The sequence below is a fragment of the Macaca mulatta genome, chromosome 5, assembly GCF_049350105.2.
Source record: "Macaca mulatta isolate MMU2019108-1 chromosome 5, T2T-MMU8v2.0, whole genome shotgun sequence".
NCBI classification, from domain to species: domain Eukaryota; kingdom Metazoa; phylum Chordata; class Mammalia; order Primates; family Cercopithecidae; genus Macaca; species Macaca mulatta.
The window spans coordinates 37,507,397-37,521,980 of NC_133410.1; the positions used below are offsets into that span (position 1 = coordinate 37,507,397).

The window sequence follows — 14,584 nt, forward strand, 5'->3', positions numbered from 1 at the left end:
AAAAGGTGGGGGCTGGCAGAGAGGAAATAGGATCCTTTTATTACAGAACACTTTCCTGAGGGGTTGTTTTCTTGAATGTTAATCCAGACCCAGGTTGTTATTCTAAAGGTGCACTGGAGCCGAACTTCAGGATGGAGCTCAGCTGTTAACCCATTAGTGACTCACCCAACCATGGAGACCCAGGGATTTGTGTAAGGGCTGAGATGCTGCAAGACCTGCTGATTGGGAGCCAAAGATTCTGAATTTGCAGACTGAAGGCTCCCTTTCGTCACTTGCCCCTCAGACCCGGAATCCTTGCTTATCAGTGGGAAGTGGCTGTCTGCTGGATCCCATTTGACATCCCTGAGCCTGGGAACTATCTGGTAATGAATTTCATCTGGAACTAAGTCTGAACCAATATGGATTGTCATTTGCATGGGGTGGATGGTGGCTACACTGAATGCCAAGTGAAATAAATGTGAAAGCAAAAACGCAGGCCCCACCAGTGAGGGTCAGGGGATGTTACTCAGCAAGGTTAGCAAACTACAGCACACAGGCCAAATCCAGCCTGCTGCCTGTTTTTTATAAATAAAATGTTATTGGAACACAGTCATACTCATCTTTTTAAATGTATTGCCTATGGCTGCTTTTGTGCTAAAGCAGTAGAGTTCAGTGGCTGTGACACAGACTGCATGATAGGCAAAGCCAAAAATATTTGCTACCTGGCCCTGGGTTAGGAAAATGCTCGCCAACCCCTGGGTTAGACGTACCCTTCCAGAAACACAAACCCTTTCCTACTGACCAGCCCTGTGGACACGCTTTCTCTAGCCAGCATCCATCCTGAATGCAAGTAATGGCCTGGCCTCAGAGCTGAGAGCACCTGGTGCTGGGCCCACGGCCCTTCAGAGGCTGGCAAACCAGTGCTTCCACAGAAGGCTCAGGAAGATGGGCGGAGGGTGTGGTGGTTTCGCCGGGCAGCTCCTCTCTGCTGTGGACCCTCACTGGATTCATCATCTAGGGTGTTCTAGTAAGTAATGAAACAAAGAAATTCCTTTGATCGGGGCTATTTAAATTGTCTAGGGCTGCCGTAGCAAAGTACTGCAAACAGAGTGACCTAAACAAAAGGAATTTATCATCTCAGCTGGGCTTGGTGGCTTACACCTGTAATCCCAGCACTTTGGGAGACTGAGGCAGGCAGATTCCCTGAGGTCAGGAGTTTGAGACCAGCCTGGCCAACATGGTGAAACCCTGTCTCTACTAAAAATACAAAAATTAGCCAGGTGTGGTGGTGCCTGCCTGTAATTCCCAGCTACTCCAGAGGCTGAGGCAGGAGAATTGCTTGAACCTGGGAGGCGGAGGTTGCAGGCACTCCAACCTGGGTGACAGAGCGAGACTCCAACTCAAAAAAAAAAAAAAGAAAAAAAGAAAGAAATTTATCATCTCACAGTTCTGGAGGCCAAAAGCACAAAAATCAAGATGTGGGCCGGCCATACTCCTCTGATAGTGCTAGGGAAGGATCTGCTCCAGGCCTTTCTCCTGGCTCTGGTCGTTCCTTGGTTTACAGATGATGTTGTCTTTGTTTGTTTCCATTGTCTTCTCTTTGTGTTTGTCTCTGTGTCCAAATTTTCCCCTTTTTGTAAGGACACAGTCATATTGGATTAGAGCCTACCCTAAACACTTTATCTTAACGAATTATACTTGCAATGATCCTGTTTCCAATTAAGCTCACATTCTGAGGTACTAGGGGTTAGAAGTTCAACATATGAATTTTAGAGGTGGGGGGCACAATGTAACCCAGAGCAGGAGCTCTGTGTCACTGCAAGGCCTGTGTCACACAATAACATGTAAATCTTATGACTGCAATAAAGAAAAAAAATCTATAACATATGGCTCAATAAGTGATTAAACTTCTGTACAAGCTACCACGCTCTATTCTGAATCATTTAAACTTTATGAGAACCCTTTGCAAATGAGAAAATGAGTCCCAGGGTGTTTAATTTCTCAGATAGTAGAGCAGATTTCTTATCCTGGTCTGCCTGGTTTGGAAGCCCACTCCCTGTTCACTAGGCCAGTAGTTCTCAAACTATTATCTTGGAACCAGTGGTACCAGGATCACCTGGTAACTTGTTAGTAATGCAAAGCCTCAGGCCCTACCTCACACATACTGAACCAAACACTCTGCTACAGTAGCAGAAGGGGACTGTGGCCAAAGTTCTGGAACCCATGAATTGGGCCAAGCCTGAGAGCAGGCAGGTTGACATTTATTAGGTACGTAAGTGCCAGGCACATGGCTGATTGGCTTCATTTAGGCTGTTTTACGTGATTGTGGTAGGCAGAAAATGGCATCCCCAAAAGGTCCAAATCCTAATCCCCAGAACCATGAAGGAGTTTCCTTACATGGTAAAAACATCTTTGCAGATGTGATGAAATTAAAGATCTTGAGATGGGGATATTATCTTGGCTTCTCTAAGCGGGGCCAACAAATCTCAAGGTCTTTATCAAGGCAAGAGGTAGGGAGGAGAGTCAGTTAGAAAATGTGTGGATGCTTACACTGGTGGCCTTGAAGATGGAAGTAGGGGCCACGAGCCCAAGAATGCAGACAGCCTCTAGAAGTTGGGAAAAGCAAGGAAATGAATTCTCCCCTAGAGCCTACAGGGAGAGAGCTGCCAACACCTTGGTTTTATCCCAGTGAAAACCATTTTGGACTTCTGACCTCTGGAACTGTAAGATAATAAATATGTTATTTTAATCTACTATGTGTGGTAATATATTCATTTGTTACATCAGCAACAGGAAACGGATACACTGTATCTGATTGGTTAATGTGTTTTGATCCAGGCGAATCTCCAACTTCAAGCTACAAAAGCCAATGCCCACAGCAGCCTTGTTCCTGGCTACCGGACCTCTCCACTGCTGAATCAGTAAGCTATTAATAGTTCAAAGAACCACCATCCACGGAGGCCAACTTGGCCTTTACCAACAAGGAAGCTAACAGGTAATAGCGGTTTCAATGACATGGAGTCTAGACCAGTGGGTCTCGAGCTGCGATGTTCATACAAATCACCTGCAAAGCTGATTAGAATGTAGGTTCCAAGGCCGGGCACGGTGGCTCATGCTTGTAATCCCAGCACTTTGGAAGGCTGAGGTGAGTCGATCACGAGGTCAGTAGATCAAGACCATCCTGGCTAACATGGTGAAACCCCATCTGTGCTAAAAGTACAAAAAAATTAGCCGGCCATGGTGGTGGGCACCTGTAGTCCCAGCTACTTGGGAGGCTGAGGCAGGAGAATGGTGTGAACCCGGGAGGCGGAGGTTGCAGTAAGCAGAGATCGCGCCGCTGCACTCCAGCCTGGGCGACAGAGCGACACTCCATCTCAAAAAAAAAAAAAAAAAAAGAAAGAATATGGGTTGCGCTTCAGAAGGCCTGACATTCTTCATTTCTAACAAGCTCCCACCAGGTGATGTCATTGGCTGGCAGGGGCACGCGCATAGCAAGCCATGGATGCCTACTCATCAGAGACCACCACCTCCTCAGAGTCCCTCTGCATTTAGGGGTCTAGGTGAGGGCTTTCAAAATCGGATGGGTCATCAGCCTCACCTGGGTGCCTGTCAACAAAGGGTGGACTCTACCTCGGGCCCGCAGAACCAGGAATCTGCATGTCTACTGGGCACCTCCATTCTGAGGCCAATGGTTTATGCACAGGTGTTTGAACACAACTGCTTGAAATCATAAAAGCAAGCAACTCCTCAGCAGATCACCTGCACCTCCATTCTGATTTTGTACAGAATCAGTGCCATTATCTGAAATATGAAATGCTTATCCCCTGACCACTCCTCTTTCTTCCTCATCTCAGTAGGACCTCAAGCACTTCAAAGCCTGAGTGAAACCCCCAAAAGAAGGTGGCTTGGCTGCAGAGGGAGCCCCACAGAGACCCCTGAGAGGCTGAGCAGAGGGACACTGAGCTCCCACTGCAGGGTCAGGGCCAGCCAAACTCTATGACTTCCTTGCTTTCTGGATCCCAAGCTCTCACCTCCGGCCAGACATTATTAGTGTGAATTCCACCTCCTTTTGCTGGGGAGGGCAAAGTGCAGCAGCCTGCAGGTACAATTTACTGCAGCATGGGCTCATAAAACACTGCAAATGAAACTTCAAAGGCCATGGGCAGCCACTGCCCGTGGGTCCACCTTTCTCCAAACCCTCGTTAGCCGCCCACCCTTGGAGTTCTCCTCCAGGGTGATCTCAGCTCCCTTCCCTACCCCACCCTCCATTAAGGCTCCCATTAAGTAAGCTGGTTTTATGACATCAGCGGTGATTAAACTGACCTGATTTCTCCCAGGCTGGCAGAGTCAAGAGCCCGGAGTCAATACGGAAACCAATTCCAAGGGCCTCAGCTAAGCCACTCAGAGAAAAAAAGACCTGAGCCTTATTCTGAGAGGGGGGGAAAAAAAAAAATGGTGTGCAGCTGCAGCTTATCCCACGTGATACTGAGCAGAATCCCAAAGAAATAGAGTGGGAGAGACCCAGCCATGCCTGCAGCCTGCCCCTCTCTCGGCTTGTGGCTAGGATTAGGGAAATGCTCTGACCTACACATGGATGGACGCCCGCTCAACAGAGTTGGTATAACTAGCGCTATTTCCCTTGGGGACAGCGGCAGCCTCCTGCCAGGTCATCTTGTTTGCTGGGCTTACTCCAGGATTTGCCAGCCCCATCCTTCCACCTAGGTCTCCTCGGACCCACCGCACTACCTCTGGCTTCTTTTTTCATGCTTTGTCCCATACCTGGAGTAGCTTTTTTTTCTTTTTTTTTCCTTATTGAATAAACTCCCACTCATCCCTCAAAACTCTGCTCAGGCTTTGATTCTTCCAAAACTCCTTCCTCCCCTCACCCCCAGCCAGAATTACTTTCATGCATATAATTCTGTTTGTTCTGGCCTCAAAGCGTGGTCCCTGGACTGGAAACTTCAGCAGCAGCTGGAAATGTGCTAGAAATGCAGGCTCCCAGGCCTCCCCTACCACTCCTTTACAAGCACACTAGGTTAGTGCTTCCGTGGGACACCCATCTCTATAGCATCCTCTGCTTTTCCCCTTTGGCACTGCTCACAACTGTCATTCTTGGATTCTTTAATATCTCTCCCTCCATCCCCCGCCCATAGACTAAGTTCCCCAAGACCCACTTTGTGTTTCTGCTCCTGCGTCCTTGGTGACAGCCAGTGCCTGCAACGTTGTAGCGGCACTTCTCCTCTGGGCTCGTCATCATCAGCTCAGGTGCTACTTCATTCTGGCTTGCAAACCTCCAGGTCCTACCCATGGTTTCCTTCCATAAGCGCAGGGAGTCGCAGGCAGCAGGGCTCTGGCAGCCCGACCTGACTTGCCAGAGCTTAAGACCTGACCTGTATGGGTTAATGATGAAAGCGCTGCTGGGGAGTCTCCACGTGGCTATTTTATACATCAGTCTCCATTGCCCAAGTCTCAATGGATGACCCCTGCTTCCTTTTGGTTCCTGGGCACATAGTGAGTGCTTTCATTCCTGACTGTAGGTTTCCTGACATGATCTGGTCAGAATAGGGGAATTCTTCATGCTAGGTGATTCGCTGGACAAAGTAGTGCTTTAGCGGCTACTGTGCACCAGGTAGATCCCAGGTGCTAAGGACAGAACTTCAAACAAACAGACAAAACTCCAGCCTCTTGGGGCTTACATTCCACCATATGTCCCTGTATTTGTGTTAAAAGAACAGAGTAATGTGTTCCCAGTACGTAACATTTTCCTAGCCATTAGAAACTGCATTCCCTATGAAAGTGAGCCGTGGGTTGCTCTGGAGATGTGGCCTGTGTCTCTGAAAAGTTGTCAAAGTTTTCCCTAAGGATTCTAGAGTCTATCCTTGAGGTAATACCTCAAGGATTCAGTAGGTCTCTGGTTTCTAGGGTGTGGTATTCACAGTGGTGACAAACATTATTGTAAGAGAATGTTCTACCCTTGAGAATTCATCTGGGGATGGGAAGAAAGCCAAAAAGCAAACTGCTTCGTCCTCTAGTTTAATCTGCCTGTTACACGGTCTCCTAGCAGCCTGTATCTTCTCTTCAAAGCACTTCATTGTTTATACAACTATTAGTTTTATCTCTTCCCTCCCCTTTCCTCTCTCTCCTCTCCTGGTTGCCTTCCCTCCTCTCCTCTCCTCTCCTCCTCCTCCTCCTCCTCCTCCTTCTCTTTCTTTCTCTTTCTACTTCCTTTTTCCCTCTCTCCTCCTGTCTCTCTTGTTCATGATTATTTCTACCATGTAGCATATGCTTACACATGCTGGTGTTCTGTAAAATTGGGGAATGAAGGTGGGGAGTGAATCTTGAGATTATCCTTAGACCTGCAACGCTTGTGCATTTGATATTTTTATTTTAGGGCAGAGGAATTTTTATTTTATTTGTTTATTTATTTATTTATTTTTCAGCTGGAGTACAGTAGTGTGATCTCGGCTCACTGCAACTTCCACCTCTCAGGTTCAAGCCGTTCTCCTGCCTCAGCCTCCCAAGTAGCTGGGATTACAGGCATGTGCCACTATGCTTGGCTAATTTTTGTATTTTTAGTAAAGATGGGGTTTCACCAGTTTGACCAGGCTGGTCTCGAACTACTGACCTCACGTGATCCACCTGCCTCAGCGTCCCAAAATGCTGAGATTACAAGCTTGAGCCACCACGCCTGGCCAGGCAGAAGAATTTTATTTTTGAGATTTATGACCTAATGCAGCCCTTACCAATATTCTTAACACTCTCCTTTTAAGTTTTTGAGTAAGCCAGTTTCATTACAAGTCATCATTGTCAGCTTCAGGTGTTTGACCCAGAGAAGGACATTTGTATTCCGCTTTGGGCTATGGCTCTACTTAATTAAGTAATCTTAAGTAGATGCTCCTGCCTCACTAGGCCTCCAAGCATCTTCCTTGTAAAAGGAGTTGATTGGTCTGTGTGATTCCTTAGGACTCTCCAGCTCTACAGCCCATCCCCATTCAGCCAGAGGACATGGTGCTTCTTCGAGGTCTCTGCCAGGACATTAGTAGGCAGTGGAAATCTTCCACCAAAATTCAAGGGGGATTTTGAACATCAGAAGATGGAAAATGAGAATCAATCCATCAAATTTATTATTTGTTATTAATTAAGGTTGAAAGAAAAGAGTGAAAGTACTGACCAATATGCATCTGTGATTTTAATCAGCCATGCTGTCGCAGTCCGCTGTTTCTGTGGAAAATTAAGATTTGCCTTTATGTCAGCTGCTGGGTATTTGGGCAGACAATGTTGTAGGAGGAGAAAAGTACAGCTGTTTTGGTCAGTTCCAGGTTTGCATACTGACACCTCTGCTCACTAGTGATCTTGACCCGGCTTCTCTAAGCCTCAGTTTCCTCATCTGTAAAATGGAAAGAATACCCATCTTATTGTGACTATTATTAGATAAATGAAATTGTGTACGTAACATGCTTGGCACATAGAAAGCACTCAAGAAAAGCTAACTTACGACTAGGCGCAGTGGCTCATGCCTGTAATCCCAGCACTTTGGGAGGCCAAGGCAGGTGGATCGCCTGAGGTCATGAGTTTGAGACCAGCCTGGCCAACATGGTGAAACCCTGTCTCTACTAAAAATACAAAAAAATTAGCCGGGCATGGTGGCGTGCATCTGTAATCCCAGCTACTCGGGAGGCTGAGATAGGAGAATTGCTTGAACCCAGGATGGGGAGGCTGCAGTGAGCCGAGATCATGCCACTGCACTCCAGCCTGGCCAATAGAGCAAGATTCTGTCTCAAAACAAACAAACAGAAAACAAGAAAAAAGAAAAGCTAACTTATTTCTACTGACTTTTCCTAGTTGATTTGTGAAAACAAGGTGACAGGCCAATTTGGAGAAAAATATGGGTAGAAGTTGGTGACCTGGCTTCACTTAGCCAAGTCTTTTATTCACTGACCATATTGTCATCATCTTACCTATGTTCCAGAATTGGTTAATTGTTACAGAATAGTCCCGGAGTTTTGAAGGAAAAAAATGGGAAACTTGCTGCAAAGGCAGCCAGACCTGGCCCCACCCTCCAGCTCCCTGCAGTATTTTAAGTCAGCGTCTCAGATGATGATGATGATGGTCACCATCCGATCACCATTTATCATGTTCCTACATATGCATTGTCTCATTTCATTCTCAGCCATAGCAACTCTGTGGGATGGTGGATTACATGTTGTTATCTGGTGAGGAAATAGAAACTCAAGGAGGTCAGATGACTAGCCCACATTCACACTGCTAATCCGTGGAAGGAGAAAGAGTTGAACACAGCTCCTGACTCTAGATCCAGAGTCTTTTTGCCACTTCATGTAGTCAGGCATAAAATAATGATTCTGTCTTATTTCTGAATATTTAACTTATATGTAATTTCACTCTCATGTTTTCACTTCCTTACAGAATATCTACTTCTTTCAAGAAGTATTTTAAAGATCAATGCTGTCATATTCATTTATTTTACTATAGATCAAATTCTATGGTAACAAATAAGATTACCAAAAATCCCCAGGTATGTCTACATACGTATATATGTATGCGTGTATGCACATGCATATATATCTTTTTCTTTCAAAAGCTCTATCCAATAGTCCAGAAATATATTCCATTGAAAAGAAAAATAAATGGATTCAATTTAAAATCCCAAATGAACTTGCTCAATTTTGGCGGGAGGGAGGTTGTGTTGAAATTTAATTTATTTGCTATTTGGGACTCATGCTACTTCTCAGAAGAGACACAGTTTTCCAGTAGAGATAAATGACCTCTTCCAAGAACAATGGAAATAGAAAGGGGATGGGCATGGGGTGGGGGGCGCCGCGGGAGAAGGGCAGGAAGCACAGATGAACTGAAAAGAGAAGAGTTATAAGCAGGTTGGCTTCCTTTAAAAAGATGGGAGAGGGTCTCCAAAAAATAAATAAAATAAAAAGTTAGGCTACCTATTGGACTATCCTTCAAAGAGTGACTGTAACTTAGTGTAAAAGCAGATTTTAAAAAATATAAATACAGTGAGTCACAAAATTCTCTCACCAAAACCAAGATATGAAAAAAAAAGAAAAAAAAAAGAGTAGCTTCTATTTTCTTCAAAACTGCTCTGAGCTTCGTGTAAGCCTCATTCCCTGGGGAATCCAGGAAAACTTAGAATTGCCAAGAAACAGTATTCCGATTTCCTCTGATTTAAAGTCTCCTTTCCATTTAACCATTCAGTCTATTCTACTGGGTATCATCTGGTGGGGTGTAAGAAGTCTCTTGAGATAAATAATGTTTCAGAGCATGCCTTTTTCTTTCCCTTCCCAGGATGGTGTCTATATACCATGGGGGATGAGGGGGACTGTCTCTTCCCTCATACGGTGTCTGGACAGACCAACTCCTTGGACTGATGACTGCTGAGTGGGCCTGGTTCTGTCTGGCTTCTTGAGAAGCCACATGTGCTGACCCTACTGCTGGAGCCCGTAGTCCTGATCATTTGTCCTGGCTCACTGTGGCCTCTCTTGCCACTCCCAAGTCTTTGCTGGTCCACTTGTTTCCTCAGAATCTCTGGGTCCTCTCTCAGAGGCATGAGGGCTCCCTCAGTTGTGAGGAACAGGAAAGATGGCCTTGGACTCATCCATTCATTGCCTTCCATCACCTCCACATCATTATTCTTCAATGGTGTTAAACATGTCCTCAGACTAAAGCTTACAGCCTCCTTGCATGAGTCCTGGAGAAATTGTCATCCACTGTCTCCTCCCAGTATCTTTTATCTTCCCCCGAGAGTGGATGTTTCAGTAGCATCCCACCCTCGTCTTGAATTTTCTTCCCTGAGCTGCTGGCTCTGACCTACATTCTTTACCACCATCTCTCCTTTTCCCCCCGTCTTGGCTCATAAGTGAATGGGGTATTTTCACTGCACTGGGAAAGAAACTAGATCAGAGTCTTCTAAGCTTGAATCTGATATGTATTGGGAGTTAAGGGAATTCAGACTGGCCTTCAAGATTACTGTCTTGACCACTAAATGTCTTTTGAATGTCAAAAACTGCATGTTCTTTTCTTTGAATTCATGCTGATAAACCTGAGACAAATAGATGTCTATGGCAGAACTTTGAGGTAAATCAGTATATTAATGAATTTTTTTAAAATTACAAAAAATTAAAATAAAAATAGAAGAATATGTTCTTATTACAAATATTCAACAACACAAACATATATAGTAAAAAGAAAAATTCTGTCTTGCCTTGCACCCCATCCTACCATCATACTTTCCCCTCCAGATGTAACTGCTATTAACAGTTTAGGGTATACCCTTCCAGACCATTTTCTATATGTTTATATACATATGTATGTGAAAACTAAACAAAGGTATAGTTTTGCTTCAATTTTTAGTGAAGTGACAATGACACATAGTCTTCTTTTACTTAACAATATGTTTTGTAACTCATTCCCTATCAGTAGGTATCAGTCAACTTCACTTTTAAAAACTGATGCATGGTAATCCATAGTATGGATGGACCATTATTTAGTCAACCATTTTTCATGATGTTACATTTACATTATCTTACAACATTTGGCTTTTATAAACGGTGACACCCTTGTTTACATCTCCTTATACAGTAGCTCAAGCATTGCAGACATGTTTGCCTTATAAGAGCCTAATGTGGAAAGTGATGACATTCCATATCTGTCCTTTGACCACCTGTAAACATGAAAAGCAATGCTGTCAGGAGCCCCATAGCCAGAAGCTGAGCTTCTGCTTTAATTTTGGTCGTTATTCTTCATTTTTACCACTCAGTCAGCCCCCCTGAAATGGCAGAGTTTTCAATTTAAATTTTTCTTCTTTAAAAAAATTTCTTTTATTTTTTATTTTTTTAGAGATGGGGTCTTGCTATGTTGCCCAGGATAGTCTTGAACTCCTGAACTCATGTGATCCTCCTGCCTCAGCCTCCCAAAGTGCTAGGATTACAGGATGAGCCACCGCACCCAGCCATCAACTTATGTTTTTCAAAAAGTACCACAGTATAGGTAGAATAAGGCAAATTCAATGTGTTAATCAATGCTTATCGGTATGGACCTATTTTTAGTATCATTATTTCAGAGAATAAAGTTGAAACTCACAGTGCATCATCCTCAAAACTGCAGAGTGGTCTTTTCGTGGGTGGCAGAGTCATGGCAGTGAGTTCTGTCAGTGGTGGTCATGCAGGACAGCAGTATGCCCAAGTTACCACCATCGTGATGAAGACATGAAATGCTTGCTTCTCTGCACTGTACAGGGCCTCAGTGGAGAAGAAGCTTGTGGCTGCAGGCACAGCACAGCTCAGGTAACCAGCTGTCTTGACACGGGTTTGTCGCTACCCAGTTTATTGATTCACCACCGTGGAGACTTCATGCCCTCCTTTCTGCTTCCGCTGCCTTTACCGTTTCTGCTAAACTATATTCTTTCTCTCCTAGGTCACTGGACAGATGGTCCCTTTGGATCATGTGCTCATCCCTGGTCCAGTCAGCTGTGACCAGAGGAGCAAGATCGTGTGAGACAAGGCTTGAAACCTAAGGAATTTCAAAGAGGGGACCACGATGGGCATTCAGCGGCGTCTCAGGAGGGGGCAGAGTAACCAGCAGGTGCTTTGCATGCTGGTCTTGTGTGTCTGGAAAGGGCATCCTGCTAAAACATTTGTCATGAAACTTCTCATCAGCGTTTCCAGCGTGCAGGAGCAATGGCGAGAGCCACTTAGATACCATCTGATTATAATGTGTTTCTCAGAGAAATAAAGAGCCCAAATGGAAACACACTTCTGGTTGTCAATTTTTACAAACGCCCTGGAACTCAATGACAGTTCTCCAGGATCGATATGGTCTGGTGACAGTGAATTGATTGTTCCAGCAGAGATCTTTAATGAGATTGTTCACACTATTCAGGCACCACCATCTCCAGCAGATTACAATGACAATGGCGGGGCCTTGTGAATATAGAAAGCAAAGCAACCTTCCTGCTCATTTCTTTTTGAAAGCACTAACCCCTAGCAGCAAGGCCTTCTTGTTAATTAGTTGTTAATTATTGGGACAACTCGTGAAATGTTTGTTAAAGAGCTGGTCCAAGTGGCAAAGAAAAGAACCCACAGCAAGAGACTGAATAGAAGGATAATAAAAGGAACGAATACGCTTTTACACAGTTCACTGGCACCAAGGAAATTCTAGCAACTTACTCCTCTGGTGCAAGAGGAGAGGTACTGTAGAAATGCATAGCAAACAAACTAGAATGGATGAAAACATAATAGACATGTAGAGCTAGAAGGAACCTCTATAATCATCTTCCCTTATTTTACAGATTGGGAAACCCAGGTAACAGCGCATGGATGAATTGCCTAAGGTTCCGCTCCTAGTTGGTGTCCTGCGAATCAGTGCAGCCCCGAGAACTCATCACTACCAGGCCCAGTTGAAGGTGAGTGGTGGGGCATTTGATTTGGACCTCCCATTACAAAGGGGTTCTATTCTAGTGTTTTTTTCTTTATCCTCAAATGACAAGTATGGTCTATGATGTATACGGTTAAAGCAACACACCGACAAGCTATGACATACATGATCAAAGCAATAAACCAACAGATTTAGATTGTCTTTCATGTAACTTTTAACCTGTATCCCATGACTGTATAACCAGACCACACCACCTTTGAAGCTTTATAAATAAATACTTTAAAAATAAATTCCATTATTGTGTGAACAATTATATTGTGTCGTTTACTTATTCTTTTTTTTCCTATGAAAAGTTCATTTGTTACGTATATATCTATAATATACCATAGTTTTTCTTATCTTGTTTTGGCATTTAAATTTTTTCTATCTTCTCTTTACTTTTTAAAAAATATTCTAAAATCTACAAAAATAGAAGCAGCCCAGGCTTCTCGAACCTCTCAGGGCTCTCATTCACTGCTCTATGTGTTCTTATTGTAGCATGTCACTTTCATAAGGGATTTAAGTTGACACAGTCAGGTTGTAGCTTTCATGATGTTACATTAACATTATCTTACAACTTTTGGTTTTTATAAAGGGTGACTATCTTTTTTTTTAAGTAGGAGATTCTGTGTTGCACATCTGGAAGGCTGTCATAGGAACCTAGAACTTTGCTATCCATCTCCTGTCAGGTGTAGACAACCTGGACACCAGTCCCGGTAAATTCTTAGGGAAGAGCAGTTAATATTTTCATTCTCTACACTAGCCATGCCGATTTGTTTGGGTAGCTCTGTAATATGCCTTCAAGTTCATTCTTATGCACAATCATCTTTTAACTTAATATAGTTACTTAATGCAATTGACTTAGTTTAGTTAACTTAATATAGTTTAATATAGTTAATTTAATATAGTTTACCTGCAATATAGCAGGTAAAACAATCAGAGTAGGGGTAAAGTAAGAATATTATTCTTATTCTTATTATTATTATTATTATTTTTTTTTTTTGAGACGGAGTCTCGCTCTGTCGCCCAGCCCAGGCTGGAGTGCAGTGGCGCGATCTCGGCTCACTGCAAGCTCCGCCTCCCGGGTTCACGCCATTCTCCTGCCTCAGCCTCCCGAGTAGCTGGGACTACAGGCGCCCACAACCGCGCCCGGCTAATTTTTTGTAATTTTTAGTAGAGACGGGGTTTCACCGTGGTCTCGATCTCCTGACCTCGTGATCCGCCCGCCTCGACCTCCCAAAGTGCTGGGATTACAGGCGTGAGCCACCGCGCCCAGCCAAGAATATTATTAAAAACATTTTTATTCCCCCTTGAAGAGTTGCTGTAAAATGGTGTCTTTTCATTCCTGCTTTCTGCTTTCAGAAGTGATTTGGAAAGTATTGCGGGATGATGCCACTTTTGTAATGAAACTACATAGGTTCTATGCAATCTATGATAATTGAAGATTCTATTCCTTAGGAAACCCTTCAGTCCCTTACACTGGCCCTGTTACGTGGTGCCAGGCGTGCAGCCTTACCTGACGCACCTAGGACTTCTGTCTCATTCTTCTCCCAAGTTACACTGTGTAGTCTCAATGGTTCTCAAACTTTAGCCTGCATGAGATCACCTGGCAAACTGGTGTAAAATGCAGAACCCAGCCTCTCTCACAGAGATTCTGATTCATTAGATGTGGGGCAGGGCCAAGGAATCTGCATTTTTAAGAAACACTGCATTTCAGTGTTAGGTATTTTAGAAGCACCGTTGAGAAACTCTGATCTGCCCACATTTTCTTACCAGTCCCTTGACTGGTAAGTCCCTTGACACGGATGCATGCTTTTGTATCCATCCAAGGGACCTGGTAAGAAGCCTCTGAATTATAGGCTTTATCTGTTTATTTGGGTGACTCACTCCGGGGATCCCTGGGTAGATGCCCCTCCTCACTCAACCTGACTCCCAGGACCTTCCTCTACTCCCTTTGCCTCTGGCAGGGAGAACAAAAGGAGCCTGGAGAAGGGCAGACCCCCAGCAGAATAATGCCTACCAGTGGGACCTTCCTTCTAGGCTCACTGCATTACCTGTGAATATATTTTTAGAATAGATTTAGAAAAAACTCAGGCCATTTGGGGTCAGTTCTGGTGATTCTGGTTTATGATCAAGTGGGAGAATTACTATTCAAGATCAAGCT

At 44.2% G+C, this 14,584-nt stretch overlaps 1 long non-coding RNA gene across 1 annotated transcript; it reads left to right on the forward strand.

The window, feature by feature from the left end:
- Positions 1 to 4,322: 4,322 nt before the first annotated feature.
- Positions 4,323 to 11,749, forward strand: LOC106998295 (uncharacterized). Its single transcript, XR_013417810.1, has 3 exons — positions 4,323 to 4,434; positions 4,919 to 5,014; positions 11,422 to 11,749. It is a non-coding gene; the product is annotated as an uncharacterized LOC106998295 (long non-coding RNA).
- Positions 11,750 to 14,584: the final 2,835 nt, after the last annotated feature.